General features: G+C 34.1%; 1 protein-coding gene and 2 long non-coding RNA genes across 4 annotated transcripts in view; all 3 read left to right on the top strand.

The window, feature by feature from the left end:
• LOC127735581 (PRELI domain-containing protein 1, mitochondrial-like) overlaps nucleotides 1-19,379 on the top strand; it is a 35,711-nt gene that overhangs the window by 13,767 nt on the left and 2,565 nt on the right. The window lies entirely within an intron of this gene.
• On the top strand, nucleotides 1,236-19,125 carry LOC127735594 (uncharacterized). Its single transcript, XR_007998508.1, has 2 exons — nucleotides 1,236-1,516; nucleotides 18,622-19,125. It is a non-coding gene; the product is annotated as an uncharacterized LOC127735594 (long non-coding RNA).
• LOC127735604 (uncharacterized) lies at nucleotides 8,036-10,570 on the top strand. The gene is made up of 2 exons (XR_007998518.1): nucleotides 8,036-8,359; nucleotides 8,930-10,570. It is a non-coding gene; the product is annotated as an uncharacterized LOC127735604 (long non-coding RNA).

Here is a 19,379-nt window from a genome sequence, read left to right as displayed (position 1 = left end):
GATCAATTATTTTCAAAAGAGTTATGCACCTTGGAAACATTAATTATATGGAACATTGCATTGTTAGTGCTCTCATGTGTACAATTTTTGCCAGAATTTTATGAAACTTATATCATAGGTTTATATCAGCAATGTCTTTGACAAGTTAAAAGATCAGTGCCAATCAATTTTTTATGCCCCCGTCGTAGGGAAGGGGGCATTAAGTTTTACCCTTGTACGTACATATGTCCCAAAATTGGTTTCTGTTCTCTAACTTCAGTTTGCCTCAACCAAATATTATGAAACTTACACACAATGCTTATAACCACAAAACACAGATCAAGTTTCAATTTTGGTGGCGTCACTTTTACCATTCAAGAGTTATGCCCCTTTACAAATGGAAAAATTGCTAAATTTTTTGTTTCTGTTCTCTTACTTCAGTTTTCTCTACCAAATGTTATGAAACTTATACGCAATGCTTATAACCACAAAACACAGATCATGTTTGAATTTTTGTGGGGTCACTTTTACCATTCTAGAGTTATGCCCCTTTATAAATGGGAAAATTGCTGAATTTTTCGTTTCCGTTCTTTAACTTAAGTTTGCCTCAACCAAATATTATGAAACTTATACACAATGCTTATAACCACAAAACACAGATCAAGTTTGAATTTTGGTGGCGTCACTTTTGCCGTTCTAGAGTTATGACCCTCTATAAATGGAAAAATTGATGAATTTTTCATTTCCGTTCTCTTACTTAAGTTTGCCTCAACCAAATGTTATGAAACTTATACACAATGCTTATTACCACAAAACTCAAATCAAAATTGGGTAGCGTCACTTCTACAGTTCTTGAGTTGTATCCCTTTATAACATTATATGCAAGCGGGGGCATCATCTGTGTCCCATGGACACATTCCCCATTTATTTTTAAAAGAGTTATGTCCCTTAGAAACAGTAATTATATGGAAAATTGCATTGTAAGTGCTCTCATGTGTATAATTCTTGCCAGAATTTTATAAAACTTATTTCATAGGTTTATATCAGCAATGTCTTTGATGAGATTAATAATCAGTGCTGATCAATACTATTAAAAGAGTTAGCTTGATAGGAACTACTTGTGATCAGGGTTGGCAAAGTATTACCCAGGTGGGAAAACCCGGGTTTTCCCAGGCTGGGCAATACTCCTAGAAACGGGTAATAACGGGTAATACTGGGCAATACTGGGTAATATGATTTTTCAAGCTTATTATACAACCGCAAAAAAAATTTTGTGGTCGTATATTGGTATGACGTTGGCGTCATCATCGTGGTCGTCCGAAGACACATTGGTTTTTGCACTCTAACTTTAGTTTTAGTGAATGGATCTCTATGAAATTTTACCATAAGGTTCAATACCACAAAAGGAAGGTGGGATTGATTTTGGGGATTATGGTACCAACAGTTAAGGAATTGGGGGCCAAAAATAAGCATTTTTGTAACTTCCAGACATAACTTGTGTGTTAGTGTATGGATCTCTCTGACATTGTACCACAAGGTTCCATATCACATAGGGAATGCTGGGATTGATTTTGGGGGTAATTGCCTCCAAATTTTAAGAATTAGGGGCCAAAAAGGGGCAAAAAACAAGCATTTTTCTAGTTTCACGACGATAACTTGTGTGTAAGTGTATGGATCTCTCTGACATTGTACCACAAGGTTCCATATCACAAAGGGAATGCTGGGATTGATTTTGGGGGTAATTGCCTCCAAATTTTAGGAATTAGGGGCCAAAAAGGGGCAAAAAACAAGCATTTTTCTAGTTTCATGACAATAACTTGTGTGTAAGTGTATGGATCTTTATGAAACTGTACTACAAGGTTCCATATCACAAAGGGAAAGCTGGAATTGAGTTTGGGGGTAATTGTCCAAAACGTTTAGGAATAAGGGGCCAAAAATAAGCATTTTTCTAGCTTCCAGACAATAACTTGTGTTCAAGTGTATGGATCTCTCTGAAATTGTACTGCAAGGTACCATAGCTCAAAGGGAAGGCTGGAATTGATTTTGGGGGTAATTCCCTCAAAATTTTTGGAATTAGGGGCCATAAAGGGCAAAAAAACAAGCATTTTTCTAGTTTCATGACAATAACTTGTGTGTAAGTGTATGGATCTCTCTGGAATTGTACTGCAAGGTACCATACCACAAAGGGAAGGCTGGGATTGAGTTTGGGGGTGATGAATCATAAGGGGGTTCAACAAATTTGGGGGGGGGGGATTTTTTTTTTCTTTAAAGTTTTCCATTTTAAATGTTTTAAATTGGTTATTTCTGATTTATATATAAAAGCAAATAATAATGATATGGTTTGAAAAGGTAAATTAAAAATTTTTAAGTTCTTAGACCACATTCATTCTGTGTCAGAAACCTATGCTGTGTCAAATATTTAATTACAATCCAAATCCAGTGCTGTATCAAGCTTGAATGTTGTGTCCATACTTGCCCCAACTGTTCAGGGTTCGACCTCTGCGGTCGAATCAAGCTGCGCCCCAGCGGAGCATTTTATTATTTATTACACAAAATAGTAAAGACTTGTTGTAGTTTAATAGCATTATAACTAAATATATATACATTTTATACAGATAACCATTGAGAGTCATTCCTGAATACAAGATTTGGACATTTCAGGATACCTTGTTAAATTTCCAGGCTTTGTTTCAATATTAAATCAAAGTTGAAAAATGCATTTTATTGCAGTGATTAAGTGAATTGTAATTTTAATTGTTATACAATCATATTGCTAAATAAACAGCCTAAGGGGAGAGGCCTTGAGCACTTATAGAAATCAAAAGGCTGATTATTGTACGTTATATAAAAAAATCTGTGTTATAATCTGAATAATTACTTATTAATTAGTGATGTACATAAACATATGCTAAAACTTAGTAAACATTTTTAGTAATGAACAAAAAATGTTTAAAAGTAACTTTCCTTACAATTGTTAATTTTAGTTATATTCATTAAAAAAAAACAATTTAAATTCTTTGACTTTAATGTATTGCATTTGTGATTAATCACTGAATCTCTTTTAAAAATCAGGCCAGTAATTCATAATACCCGGTATTGCCCAGCATTTCCCGGGTTTCCCAGTATTTCCTACTGGCAGTCAGGGGTACTACTTGTACAAGTAATTTTTATACGACCGCAAAAAATCTTGCGGTCGTATATTGGTATCATGTCGTTGTCGTCGTCTGAAGACATTTGGTTTCCAGACAATAACTTTAATAACTGTAAATAGAAATCTATGAAATTTTTAACACAAGGTTTGTAACCACAAAAGGAAGGTTTGGATTGATTTTGGGGTTTATAGTCTTAACAGATAAGGAAACAGGGGCCAAAAAGAGTCCCAAATAAGCATTTTTCTAGTTTCCAGACAATAACTTGTGGAACGGTGTATGGATCTCTCTGAAATTATACCACAAGTTTCTATAACACAAAGGGATGGTAAGGATTGGCTTTGGGGGGTTATGGCTCAAACCGTTTAGGAATTAGGGGCAAAAAAGGGGGAAAAACAAGGGTTTCCTGGTTAATGGACAATTGAAAAAAAGTACGATGTTATGTTTGGATTACCTCCCTTACACTGCTTTTAGATTATGTATAAAGAAATGTTGTATTGTCTTGAGGTGATTAGCTGTCAATTTATTTTTAGAAGTTACTATTTAAAAATGCTGATTAAGGAATATTAATTTTCTATTTTAAGACTTTTATGATGTATTTAAATGGGTAATTATGGTTGCAAACTCCATTGGAAATTTGAATTGAGATTATGACCATATCTTGAGGGAAAGATTTTTTTGGGGGGAAAAAGGGGGGGGGAGGTAAAAAAAAATTGGGGGGGGGGGGGCAAAAAAGAAATTGTGAGGGGGGACAATTTTTTCTCATTTCAGATTTCAGAAATTAAAAAGAAAATTTCTTCAAATAATTTTTGGGGGGGGGTTGTCAATTCACAACAGCATAGTGTATTGCACAAAAGCAAAAAATTGAATATAAATTCAAATCATATAACCAATTCTAAGTTCTTTGACTACAGTTATTCTGTGTCAAATATTTAATTACGATCCAAATTCAGACCTGTATCAAGCGCGAATATTGTGTCCATTTTGACCCAACTGTTCAGGGTTGTACCTCTGGGGTCGGCGAAGCAATTCATTATTTACTTGAAGAAGTAATATTAATATACTTACATGTATATAAGTAAATTTGTAGGATACTTATACAAGTGTGTTTTATTATTTACTTGTATAGGTAAAAAAAAATTGGCTTAGTTATGTCCCTTAGACATTCAGATTTTTTTACTTATACAAGTGAAAAAGTCATCCTATCTTCTTTTCTTGAATTCTTAGGACTTCTTTGCTCTAATAGAATTTTAAATTGTCTGTCCTTTGCAGATGTCTTAACTAATCATCTAAGTGTAATTTCATGGACAATGCAAATCTCATTTGTCTGTTATCTTCAGAACACTGCTCATTTACAAGCCCCCAAGGAGCAATTTTTGAAGGCCTGCCTTTTTGCGCAATCAGTTTCTTTGTTGAATTAATGAGATGAAACATTGAACTCTAATAGAAAAATATGAGCTAACCTGGGAAAAATCATTAAAGGCATGTTTTTACATCTCAAAACTTGAGAATTTTTGTGGGATTGTAAAAAAAATTACTTGTACAAGTGAATTTTTGAGAAAATTAAGGGGAGATTATTCAAACATTGTAATTAACTTATATAAGTATATTTTTTTACTTCTTCAAGTAAATAAAGATTACTTGTACATGTAGTACCCCTGACTGACTGGGCTGGGCAATACTCATAAAACCCGGGTTTTTGACAACCCTGCTTGTGATAGATCATTGATATGTATCCGAGTGCCATCAGAATTTGGAACTACCAGCCACAGCCAGTAGTCAGTTTGCTAACCCTCGATGGAATCAAACAGGCACTGGCTACCTCCACCATCTCCTAAATTGTAATAGTTGGATTTTAACTGTAAATACTCTTTTTTTTAACTCTATATAGAGGAGAGCTGTATGTACTGCTATGGTAAGTATGCATCAGTGTGAATATACTCAAAATGAGTCCTACACTTAACCAGAAGAAGAAGAAGAAGATGTAATATAAAGTTGCATTACTATCAGTACATATCAGTTTGACGACTATTTCAAGGCCCTGACCTATAGGTCATCATGGTCCAGCGACTTTGAATTTATTAGTAATTTTCAATTTGAAGTTTTCTGCTTAAGTTAGTTTGATAAGAACTACTTGTGATAGATCATCAATGTTTAATACAAATTTGCATTACTATCAGTACATATCAGTTTGGAGTCATGGTCCAGTGACTTTGAATTACTATAGGTGTTGCTCTCCACCTATTGCAGTTTATATAAAGTTCTGACTAAATTGCAATTTATATCATCAAACCAAACTGGTCAGAAATTTTAACAAACTGTTGTAGAAAATCACAGTCAAGTGGTGAAAGTGCAAGGTGATAAATAAAGCATGCGTACAATCCTACATGTATAAGACTTTAATTCCTCTTCAATGATATTATGAAAAATCTGTCTAACAATTTCTATACAAATTTTATTGTAATTGTCATGTTAAAGGCTTCTATATTCATAAGAATCAGACATCATTTGAATTAAAACATCTTATATTCAGTAAAATATATGTGAAATTACAATACGTTGTTAATAAGTTTCCATGGATAATCTTAAACGCATTGATCTTTGGAAATATTTGTCTTATCTCCTTTTGAAACTTCAATAGAATATATTTAAGCGTCAAGTATATTTCACCAAGTATTTTAGGGATTAATTTGAAGAAAGCTTTGTAGCATACATAGAAAAACACCATTTTGTTAGAAATAATTCAAACACCTAAATTTGAATATTTTTTTTAGCAATTCAAAAGTTACTACCTATCACCTTTTGCATGACAATTACAATGAAATTTGTATAGAAATTTTTAGACAAATTTTTCATAATATCATTGAAGTGGAATTAAAGTCTTATAGGATTGTAAGTTTGCTTTATTTTATCACCTTGCACATTTTGCACTTTCATCACTTGATTGTTTTTCTACAGCAGTTTGATAAAATAAATTGCAATTTGGTCAGAATTTTGAATAAACTGCAATAGGTGGAGAGCAACACTTACAGTCAAGTCACAGTAATTAACTATTTTCAATGTTAAGTTTTCTGCTTAAGTTTATTTAATAGGATCTACTTGTGATAGATCAATGCTACTTTGTATGAAGTACATTTCTATAAGTTTATATCAGTTTGACAACTATTTTGAGGCCATGCCCCCTACAAAATGTAGATCATGGTCCAGCCACTTTCAATTAATTAGTAATTTTCAATTTAAAATTTTCTGCTTAAGTCAGTTTGATAAGAACTACTTGTGATAGATCATTGATATTTGATATAAAGTTGCATTGCTATCAGTACATATCAGTTTGACAACTATTTGAGGCCCTGCTCCCTAGGACATGGTCCAGTGACTTTGAGTTAATTATGTTAAGTTTTCTGCTTTTAAAGTTAAATTGATAGGAACTACTTACAATAAACAACAATATTTTCTATAAAGTAACATTACTGTCTTTACATTTCGGTTTGTCGACCATTTCAGGCCCTGCCCACTAGATCATGGTCCAGAAACTGAAATAATAAGCAATGTTGCTGTCCATCAGATTGTCTTTTTCTTAATTTTACGCTGACAGGCAAGACATATCTCTGTGTCAACAGATTATTTAGTTATTGCCCTTGTACCTTCGATAAATAAAATATGTGCAATGCATGGGATATTGGAACTTTGTTTTTTTCTTTTTTTTTTTTATGGGGGGAATTAAGTGTTCTCTTGACCTTTTATCTTTCTGTCCATCCGTCCTGTTTTTGTTTGTTTGTAGCTTGAGCATGGGCATTAAGTGTTACCCTTGACCTTTTATCTTTCTGTCCATACATCCTATTTTTGTTTGTTTGTAGCTTGAGCAGGGGCATTAAGTGTAACCCTTGACCTTTTATCTTTCTGTCCCTCCGTCCTATTTTTGTTTGTTTGTAGCTTGAGCAGGGGCATTAAGTGTTACCCTTGACCTTTTATCTTTCTGTCTGTCCGTCCTATTTTTGTTTGTTTGTAGCTTGAGCAGGGGCATTAAGTGTTACCCTTGACCTTTCATCTTTCTGTCCGTCCGTCCTATTTTTGTTTGTTTGTAGCTTGAGCAGGGACATTAAGTGTTACCCTTGACCTTTTATCTTTCTGTCCGTCCGTCCAATTTTTGTTTGTTTGTAGCTTGAGCAGGGGCATTAAGTGTTACCCTTGACCTTTTATCTTTCTGTCCATACGTCCTATTTTTGTTTGTTTGTAGCTTGAGCAGGGGCATTAAGTGTTACCCTTAACCTTTTATCTTTCTGTCCATCCGTCTTATTTTTTTTTTGTGTGTAGCTTGAGCCGGGGCATTTAGTGTAACCCTTGACCTTTTATCTTTCTGTCCGTCTGTCCTATTTTTGTTTGTTTGTAGCTTGAGCAGGGGCATTAAGCGTTACCCTTGACCTTTTATCTTTCTGTCCGTCCGTCCTATTTTTAAAGGCAGTGCTTTAATGCCTTTCTAGTTGCCGTGTTAATCTTTCTTTCCGCGATATCCAACTTATCTACGTGGGGGGTCATTAGGCTCCAAGTAGATCCGGAAAATGTTGATTCTCTCCTCTTCTTATTGTGATATAAAATGTTTTTTGTTTCATTTCATTTACATTGGGAAATAGAGAAACAATCATTGTGTTTTGTTAGTTTTAAAAACTTTTGATATATTTGTATTTTACATTATAAGCAGTCAACCGATTGACAAACTAGAATTATTTGAATTCCGTGTGGAAAGAGGTCGGGTTAATTTCGAGTGTTATCTGCAATCTAGTTGTTTATAAATCATTTCAGTCGTTGATATAATAATTAAAGGTCGACTGAACATGAATAATATTATACAATTTAAAGCGCATTTCTGTTTATGCACGCAAACCCGTCTAATGTTATTTCGCAGTTATATAAAGTAGCAAATTATCGTTCCTGAATAGGTGGCGCCGTGGTAGCCGATCCTGTTCTTCAACTTCCGGTTTCTGCATTGAGCAACTATTACAGTTGCATTTTTAATTAACGATGCCAAGTACTTGTTGTTGTGTACCTGGATGTCATTTAAGAGGAGGACATGCATTTCCAAATGACTTAAAAAGAAGGAAAAGTTGGATCAACGACATGGCCCATACGCAGATTGGACGAGAACACGATGAAATCGTGGAGTCCATCTCAATCAGCTGTTGTTTGCAAGGCACATTTTACTGAAAAAGACTACGTGCAGGAAACTATTCATGGTAAAACTCTATTTTCTTTTTAAAATATAAATTTATATATGTAATCGCCATGCGAATAAACCAAAGTCTGTTTACAACCGCAATTATCGTTTTAGAATAAAAGGGGGTGGTTAATTCAAGACATCATAATTTTTTGGATTACGATTCAATGTGATCTGTTTGAGATTTTTTGGTGCTTGCTACAATTATAATGATTTCTTACAAGAGGTATATCATACTGAGAATTATTTTAGCAGTAATTATGCTAATGTAGTAATGACAGGAATGCATAAGCTATGCCTCATAGACTTTCTTGAAAAATATCAATGACAATGTTAACAGGAACAAAACAATGACATGCTCTCATCTATATTATAGTTATTTAGGTACAAACAATGTATGTTTGTTGCATACGTCTCTCATTGTTTGTCCTTTGGATTTACATAACATACATTGAATCAGGCAAACATAGTTTTATCCAGATTGTAATGAATAAATCTAGTTAATATTTTGCCAGGTAGTACAAAGTATGCATTGCTAATGGAAGTTCATTTAATTATAAAAAAACTAATGTTTTATAACCTTTTTCAGGGCGCAAACCCACCATACAGAGACTTAAGTCTACTGCCATTCCCAGCCTATTTTCCTGGACCAAGCAAGAGACTGAATCGTCCTCAAAAAGAAAAATCAGGGCAGTTTCCTGTGAAAACAAAAGAACTAAACTTGATGAATATTGTAGTAGAAATCTAGAGGAAAGTTTTGATTGTAAAGTTGGTTTTCCTGAAGAAGTCATTCATACTGCAGACAGGATTTATGACTGTCCACCACCAACTGCCGAGCTAATGTTGAGCTTCACAGATGGAATTACGCAAACACAATCAATGCATATATTTTCAGCAGAGAATTTTGAAATGAAGACAAGTGACACAGCCATGCATTTTTATACCGGTTTAGAGTTGTATACTAAATTTTTATTTGTTTTGACCACACTTGGTCCAGCAGCACATTGTTTGAGATACATATATTTTCAAATTGATAGGGTGTCATTTGGAAATCAATTTTTTTATGACTTTGATGAAATTGAGGCATTATACAACCAACTTTGAACTGTCTAGATTCTAGATTGAAACTAGTGTTAAAAATATTGTGTAAACATGGATTGTTTTTATGTCTAAACAGTGGCGTGAGGCTAACACTTGGCCATTTAGTGGTTTAGTCAGGTATTTTTTGCCATCCAACTTCAAATTAAAGTTTCCTACAACTTGGATTATTATTGACAGCACAGAATATCCCGTGATAAAACCTAAAGCCTCCTAGAGCTCAGGCAACCTTTTCATCATATAAAAACAGAAACACTAAAAATACTTGTATGTTTTCGACACCTGGTGGTTTAGTCAACTGTGTCTCTAATGCATATGTTGGTTGTACCAGTGACTGTGAAATAGTTGAAAGATGTAGAATAGTTCAATTATGTGATCCAGGTGACAGTGTGATGGCAGACAAAGGTTTAAATGTGCAAGATTTGTTTCCTCACTTTTTTTCAAAAAAAGAAACAGAATTAGTTCCAAAACTCTTAGCCCCAAAAAAAAAATATGTCTGTTTAAGGTTACATACTTTAAAAATATTGGGTAGGTAGGTCGGTATTTTCATTTTATTTTATTTTTTCATTTTATTTTTTGTGACATGATTTTGAGTCATGCCGTTTCGACTTGTCGTGGTCTGAGTTGATCATGGGCCGAGTTTACCCGTATTTTTGATGATTGGATTATTTCCCTTGGAAAAAAATGGTGGCAAAGTGTTTATTTCATCACACGAGTTGCGAATTTCCTTAAAACCGCTGTCATATTCACGATTGTGAACATTGGGATGTATCAGGCAATTGATTTATATCATTTGCAACACTAACTATGCAAGTTCAGTTTATTTTTCACTTTACAAAGGAAATAAAATGACTTAGGGTCGGCGCTCAAAAGTAGGGTAGGTCGGGTAACCGTAAACAGACATATTTTTTTTTTTGCCTTATACGGGATAGAAAAGTCTCCAATTAACACGTGCACATAGACATGATAGAGCTAAGTATTGGACTTGGCAAAACATACAAAATTCTAATAAATCCTATGAATGGAATTGAAACAAAACTTTCATCTGAAATAACATTTAGTTGTTTTATGTTGTGTAATTTTAGAACTTGTATTGTGCCAAAGGATGCATAAATAAAAGTGACGCAATGAAGTTTGTTCTGATATATATATATAAATATTATTTACAATTACATGCACATGTAAATTGTAATGCATATAAAAATAAGGAGATGTGGTATGATATTCAGTGAGTTTATCGAACCAAAGTGCATAAGAAATGGGTTAAGCAGTTACAGGTGTTACTGTCACCGTGCAATCTCCAACAATTAGAAAAACTTGTACCGTGTAAAAAATTTCAGAGATCTTACAACTAAGTTTTGTTGTCTCACCTTGACTTTGGTGAATTGTTTATATCTGTTGATGTAAATATAAAAAAGAAGATGTGGTATGATTGCCAATGAGACAACTCTCCACAAGAGACCAAATGACCCAGAAATTAACAGCTACATGTATAGATCACAGTACGGCCTTCAACAATGAGCAAAGCACATACCGCACAGTGAGCTATAAAAGGCCCTGAAATGACAATGTAAAACAATTCAAACAAGAAAACTAACGGCCTACTGTATGTACAAAAAATGAACGAATAACAAATATGCAACACATAAACAAACGACAACCACTGAATTACAGGCTCCTGACTTGGGACAGGCACATACAAAAATACAACATACAAGTTAACATGCATTGTGCGTAAATTAATATTATGCAATTAAGAGTCAATGCAGCACCATAAAATTATTTAAATGTGAGTAATTGCATTTCTTTAGACTACAAATCATAGTAAATATTTAATTAACTGGTCATCAAACGATTGAATGCTTCTAGTTTTAATGTCCATTCATGTCAGTGGCAATTATTTCATGCATATTTAACAAACACAGAAATATCAAAATAAACTTAATCCCCGAGAAGAATCGTTATCTCCTTCTAGTGTTATTATTTGCGTACTACTTTAGTTATATATCACCAACTTTCGGACAATATTTGTTTACAGTAAAAATTAAATTCACAATTATAAAGAATCACCAAACTACTAGTATACATTTGTACAAGTATTGCTCACTGTAATTATTTTTATTTCAGAACTGACCCAACGCAGACTGAAAATTAAATACAAATGTAGTGTTGTCAAACTAAAACGTATGCAGCAGCACTTTGCACATCATTCTGCTATTCAGTGGGTTTACGTGGAAAATAAATCAGTAAAACAAAAATAACCTTCCAGAAATAAAAAAGAAAATATTTTAAAAACTGTATGCCAACAAATACGAAAAAGATGCATAAACAAAAAAAACCCAGGGAACATAAAAATAATATTTTGAGGAATATAAACAGCATTTGAAATATAAAAAGCCATAAATAAAATAAATAGGCTATTTTTATTAAAACAAAGTTGTCTCCAGTACTTCACCTGTAAAAATATTTTATGTCAAATACGATGTAGAACTAATCAATAAAGTGACTGAGAGGTTTAAATCACAGGTAACCTGATTCTGAAATCAGTGAAGCGTAATAATCTAGTAGCACGGATATGAAAGGACAATTATATTACCGTTCACACCTGGATCTGTTGATTAATGACCATACTACCTGCCATAAAAAAGTCGGATTATTCATTTCCGACATGTCCCAGTCCGTTATTTATAGTAATAAGTCTCTACCCGTACTGTACATGTACATACAGAATATGGCGGGGTTAAACATGTTAGCGGGATCCCAACCCACCCCCTAACCTGGGACAGTGGTGTAACAGTACAATATAAGAACGAACTATAAAAATCAGTTGAAAGAGGCTTAACTCATCAGATGGATAAATACAAATACAAGTGGACGTGGCCGGGTAGTTGTACATCCAAACAACATAAAGACACTAAGTACAGATCTGAGAGTACTCGCATTTACTGACAGCTAGTTCAAAGCCACTAACAACTGATAAAAAAAACCTTGCATCTAAGACTAAATTATCAATCCGTAAGCTCCCTTTAGAATTTTATAAATTTTAGATTTTACATTTCTGAGTTATGGGGTTTTATTCATTAAAAAAGGGGGGATTTTCCAGTTTTTGGACAACAACTCAAAAATGCTTTAAGCAGTTCGCATGAAATTTTGGTGAATTATATATAGCTATTGATGTAATCTCCCTATTGATTTTCATAAATTTCAAATATGACATTGAGAAGAAATTGAACTTTATTTGTTTATAATCTGGCAACAGATTTATTAAGTATTGCGCAACAGCACAGTGTATTGCACAACAGCAAGAAATCTTTAATTGAATATAAATTCAATTCATGTAACTGATTTCAAGTTCTTTGACTACATTTATTCAGAAACTATAATATGTCAAATATTGAATTACAATCCAAATTCAGACCTGTATCAAGCTTGAATATTGTGTCCATTTTTGCCCCAACTGTTCAGGGTTGGACCTCTGCAGGTGTATCCAGCTGCGCTCAGCGAATCAGATTATTTCTTAATTAAGAACTCCTTTTTGTCGAGCCTGCGACAAAAGCTCGACATAGGGATAGTGATCCGCCGGCAGCGTTAGCTAACTTCTTAAAAGCTTTATATTTTAGAAAGTGGAAGGTCTGGATGCTTCATACTTTGTATATGGATGCCTCTTGTTACGAAGTTTCTGTCAGTCACATGTCCAATGTCCTTGAACTCATTTTCATGGTTCAGTGACTACTTGAAAAAAAAGTTAAGATTTTTTGTAATGTTAAATTCTCTCTTATTATAAGTAATAGGATAACTATATTTGGTATGTGCGTACCTTGCAAGGTCCTCATGCCTGTCAGACAGTTTTCACTTGACCTCGACCTCATTTCATGGATCAGTGAACAAGGTTAAGTTTTGGTGGTCAAGTCCATATCTCAGATACTATAAGCAATAGGTCTAGTATAATTGGTGTATGGAAGGACTGTAAGGTGTACATGTCCAACTGGCAGGTGTCATCTGACCTTGACCTCATTTTCATGGTTCAGTGGTTATAGTCAAGTTTTTGTGTTTTGGTCTGTTTTTCTCATACTGTATGCAATAGGTCTACTATATTTGGTGTATGGAATGATTGTAAGGTGTACATGTCTAGCTGGCAGGTGTCATCTGACCTTGACCTCATTTTCATGGTTCAGTGGTCAAAGTTAAGTTTTTTGAGTTTTGGTCTTTTTGTCGAGCCTTCGACTTTTGTCGAAAAAGCGAGACATAGCGATCCTACATTCCGTCGGCGTCGTCGGCGGCGTCCACAAATATTCACTCTGTGGTTAAAGTTTTTGAAATTTTAATAACTTTCTTAAACTATCCTGGATTTCTACCAAACTTGGACAGAAGCTTGTTTATGATCATAAGATTATATTCAAAAGTAAATTTTGTAAAAAAAAAATTCCATTTTTTCCGTATTTTACTTATAAGTGGACTTAGTTTTTCTGCCAGTTAACATTACATTCACTCTGTGGTTAAAGTTTTTAAAATTTCAATAACTTTCTTAAACTATCCTAGATTTCTACCAAACTTGGAAAGAAGCTTGTTTATGATCATAAGATAGTATCCAAAAGTAAATTTTGTAAAAAAAAAATTCCATTTTTCCGTATTTTACTTATAAATGGACTTAGTTTTTCTGCCAGGAAACATTACATTCACTCTGTGGTTAAAGTTTTTGAAATTTCAATAACTTTCTTAAACTATCCTGGATTTATACCAAACTTGGAAAGAAGCTTGTTTATGATCATAAGATAGTATCTAGAAGGAAATTTTGATAAAATTTTGTTCCATTTTTTCTGTATTTTACTTATAAATGGACTTAGTTTTTCTTCCAGTCAACATTACATACATTCTGCAGTTTAAGTTTTTAAAACATTTATTAGATTCATAATTTATCCTGGATTTTTACCAAACTTGGACAGAAGCTACTTACAATCAAAACATAGTATAGAGGGGAATATTTTTATTAATTTTTTCTTCATTTTTGTTGAGCCTGCGATTAACACCAAAAGTAGGCGAGACACTGGGTTCCGCGGAACCCTTACGAATTTTTTTCTAATACTATATGCAATAGTTGGTATTTGGTGCATGGAAATATTTTATGATCTATTTGTCAGTCACGCAGGTTTTTTTTACCTTGACCTCATTTTCAAGGTTCATTGCTCAGTTTTAAGTTTTTGTGTTTTGGTCTGTTTTTCTTAAACTATAAGCAATAGGTCAACTATATTTGTTGTATGGAAGAATTGTTAGCTGTACATGCCTGCCTAGCATGGTTCATCTGACCTTGACCTCATTTTCTTGGTTCATTGGTCGATGTTTAGTTTACTTGGTTAATGTTAAGTTTATGTGACAGTTGTAACAAAGCTTTATATTTAGGACTATCAACATAATATCAATGATTAGTAAAGAAGGCGAGACATTTCAGCGTGTGCACTCTTGTTTCATTCATAAATTACTTTATACTTGGAAATATAATTTTGCTTGGAGTTATAGTTTCTAAAAAAAGTATTGTCATTGAAAGAGTTGACATGTTGCAATGTACATTTATTCTACATAGTTCTATGGTACCAAATCAAATGTTTATATAAAGAAAGAAGTCAAAGGTTTCCCATCATAGTTTAGTTACATACATTTTTTTTGTACCCGAGGTCGTTGAATATAGATCATTATATAAATAAGGAGATGTGTTATGATTGCCAATGAAACAACTATCATCCATACATTGTACTTACGGTAAGTACAGTTGATAACATTTACTTATTACTAAAAAGAAAATGCCAAACTATTTTAAACAGTATTTGACTATAAACATAGATAAAAAAGGTACAAACTGGACATAATGCACTAGTTCATAAACAAGTGAGAACAATCGCCTTCATATAGTGCTCAGAATATGACATTCATAAAACTTGTTCAATATCATTAGAGAACTCTAAATCTTAAATACTGAAAGCCACCTCTGATAAGTACAATGTACTATGCAAGATAATGACATAACTGGACTAAAAATACACACAACCTGTAATTAACTGCCTTTACAGCGCTTACACGCTTTGATTGTTTGTTTGTAGCTTGAGCAGGGGCATTAAGTGTTACCCTTTACCTTTTATCTTTCTGTCCATCCGTCCTTTTTTTTTTTGTGTGTGTAGCTTGAGCAGGGGCATTAAGTGTTACCCTTAACCTTTTATCTTTCTGTCCGTCCGTCCTATTTTTTTTTGTGTGTAGCTTGAGCAGGGGCATTAAGTGTTACCCTTAACCTTTTATCTTTCTGTCCGTCCGTCGTATTTTTGTTTGTTTGTAGCTTGAGCAGGGGCATTAAGTGTTACCCTTAACCTTTTATCTTTCTGTCCGTCCGTCCTATTTTTGTTTGTTTGTAGCTTGAGCAGGGGCATTAAGTGTTACCCTTGACCTTTTATCTTTCTGTCCGTCTGTCCTATTTTTTTTTGTGTGTAGCTTGAGCAGGGGCATTAAGTGTTACCCTTGATGTTTTATCTTTCTGTCCGTCTGTCCTATTTTTATACGACCGCAAAAAAATTTTTGTGGTCGTATATTGGTATGATGTTGGCGTCGTCGTCGTCGTCGTCGTCGTCGTCGTCGTCGTCCGGCGTCGTCGTCCGGCGTCGTCGTCCGAATACACATTAGTTTTCGCACTCTAACTTTAGTTTAAGTGAATGGATCTCAATGAAATTTTACCATAAGGTTCAATACCACAAAAGGAAGGTGGGGATTGATTTTGGGGGTTATGGTACTAACAGTTAAGGAATTAGGGGCCAAAAAGGGGCCAAAAATAAGCATTTTTATACGACCGCAAAAAAATTTTTGTGGTCGTATATTGGTATGACGTTGGCGTCGTCGTCGTCGTCGTCGTCGTCGTCGTCGTCGTCGTCGTCGTCGTCGTCCGGCGTCGTCGTCCGAATACACATTAGTTTTCGCACTCTAACTTTAGTTTAAGTAAATGGATCTCAATGAAATTTTACCATAAGGTTCAATACCACAAAAGGAAGGTGGGGATTGATTTTGGGGGTTATGGTACTAACAGTTAAGGAATTGGGGGCCAAAAGGGGCCAAAAATAAGCATTTTTGTAACTTCCAGACATAACTTGTGTGTAAGTGTATGGATCTCTCTGACATTGTACCACAAGGTTCCATATCACAAAGGGAATGCTGGGATTGATTTTGGGGGTAATTGCCTCCAAATTTTAGGAATTGGGGGCCAAAAAGGGGCAAAAAACAAGCATTTTTATACGACCATGACAATATCTTGTTTGTAAGTGTATGGATCTTTATGAAATTGTACTACAAGGTTCCATATCACAAAAGGAATACTGGGATTGATTTTTGGGGTAATTTCCTCCAAATTTTAGGAATTAGGGGCCAAAAAGGGGCAAAAAACAAGCATTTTTCTAGTTTCATGACAATAACTTGTTTGTAAGTGTATGGATCTTTATGAAATTGTACTACAAGGTTCCATATCACAAAGGGAAGGCTGGGATTGATTTTGGGGGTTTTCCCTCAAAATTTTAGTAATTAGGGGCCATAAAAGGGCAAAAAAAACATGCATTTTTCTAGTTTCAGGACAATAACTTGTGTGTAAGTGTATGGATCTTTATGAAATTGTACTGCAAGGTTCCATATCATAAAGGGAAAGCTGGAATTAAGTTTGGGGGTAATTGCCCTAAACGTTTAGGAATTTGGGGCCAAAAAGGGGCCAAAAAACAAGCATTTTTCTAGTTTCCAGACAATAACTTGTGTTCAAGTGTATGAATCTCTCTGAAATTGTACTGCAAGGTACCATACCACAAAGGGAAAGCTGGGATTGAGTTTGGGGGTGATGAATCATAAGGGGGTTCAAAAAATTGGGGGGGGGATTTTTTTTTCCTTTTTTTTCTTTAACATTTTCCATTTTAAATTGGTTATTTCTGATTTATATATAAAAGCAAATAATAATGATATGGTTTGAATAGGCATACATGTGAACCTCCCGATGGGAGTACAATAATCCCGTTTTCAGGGGTCTCCTCCCGACCTCCCGTTGAAGAGGAAAAAATCCCGTGTATGAAATTTTTCATGAATGAAAAATTTCTGCCCAACATATCATCTCAGGCATCTGGTGTAACTGACATTACCTGAAGTTATATTTTACCTGTAAATCAATTAACATGCATAATTATATGGCTTCACTTGTCAGCTTGGGTGTCAAACATACAGGTAATCAACGATTTTTACCTCAGGCTAACTGCCGTTGTGTAACAAAAACTGTGTATTTATTGGGTTACTTCCCTTGATTTATCCTGTTTTAAGTTACTTTCCTTTTAATAATGAAAATTTTTAAAAGAATATAAATAAAATATAAATTGAACAAATAATCATAAAAGGATGGTTATTAAATGATTTTAAATGTCTTAGGACAAATAAAAAAATGATAATTTGAAAATTATTTGAGGATTCTAGACTTCCTTTCAAGGCTTAAATTGAAATTTATATAATAACTATGACCCTAATTTTACAGATAAAATGATTTTCTGAGTTTGCAAATAAAAACTATTTGCAAGAGAAAAAAAAAAAAAAAAAACTATTTGCAGATAGCTAAACAAATGTTCTGGTTGCAATGATTGTTTTATAGAATATGAAGTAAAAAATTTAAAGAACATACTGGAAAAATACAATGTTAGATTGAACATGTAGAATATAAAGATGGAGAAACTTTATAAGTACAAGGGTACTATAAACATAATAAATTGGATGGAAAGTTGAAGAAAACACACTTTAAAAGACCATTTTTACAGCACACGGTTACATTTACAACAAAATTAATGTCGATTAAAAACCTCCTGATCTGAGTCCTAATCTCCTGACCAAAATTTCCCAATCTCCTGATCTGAGTTTCACAGTCCATCACATGTATGAATAGGTAAATTGAAAATTTTTAAGTTCTTAGACCACTTTCATTCTGTGTCAGAAACCTATGCTGTGTCAAATATTTAATTACAATCCAAATTCAGTGCTGTATCAAGCTTGAATGTTGTGTCCATACTTGCCCCAACTGTTCAGGGTTCGACCTCTGCGGTCGTATCAAGCTGCGCCCCAGCGGAGCATTTTATTGTAACTTCCAGACATAACTTGTGTGTAAGTATATGGATCTCTCTGACATTGTACCACAAGGTTCCATATCACAAAGGGAATGCTGGGATTGATTTTGGGGGTAATTGCCTCCAAATTTTAGGAATTAGGGGCCAAAAAGGGGCAAAAAACAAGCATTTTTCTAGTTTCATGACAATAACTTGTGTGTTAGTGTATGGATCTCTCTGACATTGTATCACAAGATTCCATATCACAAAGGGAATACTGGGATTGATTTTTGGGGGTAATTTCCTCCAAATTTGGGGAATTAGGGGCCAAAAAGGGGCAAAAAACAAGCATTTTTCTAGTTTCAGGACAATAACTTGTGTGTTAGTGTATGGATCTTTATGAAATTGTACTGCAAGGTTCCATATCACAAAGGGAAAGCTGGGTTGGAGTTTGGGGGTAATTGCCCAAAACGTTTAGGAATTAGGGGCCAAAAAGGGACAAAAAAACAAGCATTTTTCTAGTTTCCAGACAATAACTTGTGTTCAAGTGAATGGATCTCTCTAAAATTGTACTGCAAGGTACCATACCACAAAGGGAAAGCTGGGATTGAGTGTGGGGGCGATGAATCATAAGGGGGTTCAAAAAATTTGGGGGGGGGGATTTTTTTTTCCTTTTTTTTCTTTAAAATTTTCCATTTTAAATTGGTTATTTCTGATTTATATATAAAAGCAAATAATAATGATATGGTTTGAATAGCATACATGTGAACCTCCCGACAGGAGTACAATAATCCTGTTTTCAGGAGTCTCCTCCCGACCTCCGGTTGAAGAGGAAAATTATAATCCCGTGTA

This window comes from Mytilus californianus, unplaced genomic scaffold, assembly GCF_021869535.1.
Source record: "Mytilus californianus isolate M0D057914Y unplaced genomic scaffold, xbMytCali1.0.p SCAF_3, whole genome shotgun sequence".
NCBI classification, from domain to species: Eukaryota; Metazoa; Mollusca; class Bivalvia; order Mytilida; family Mytilidae; genus Mytilus; species Mytilus californianus.
Note: the sequence above shows the minus strand (reverse complement) of the source record. Positions and strands in the feature narration are given on the sequence as shown.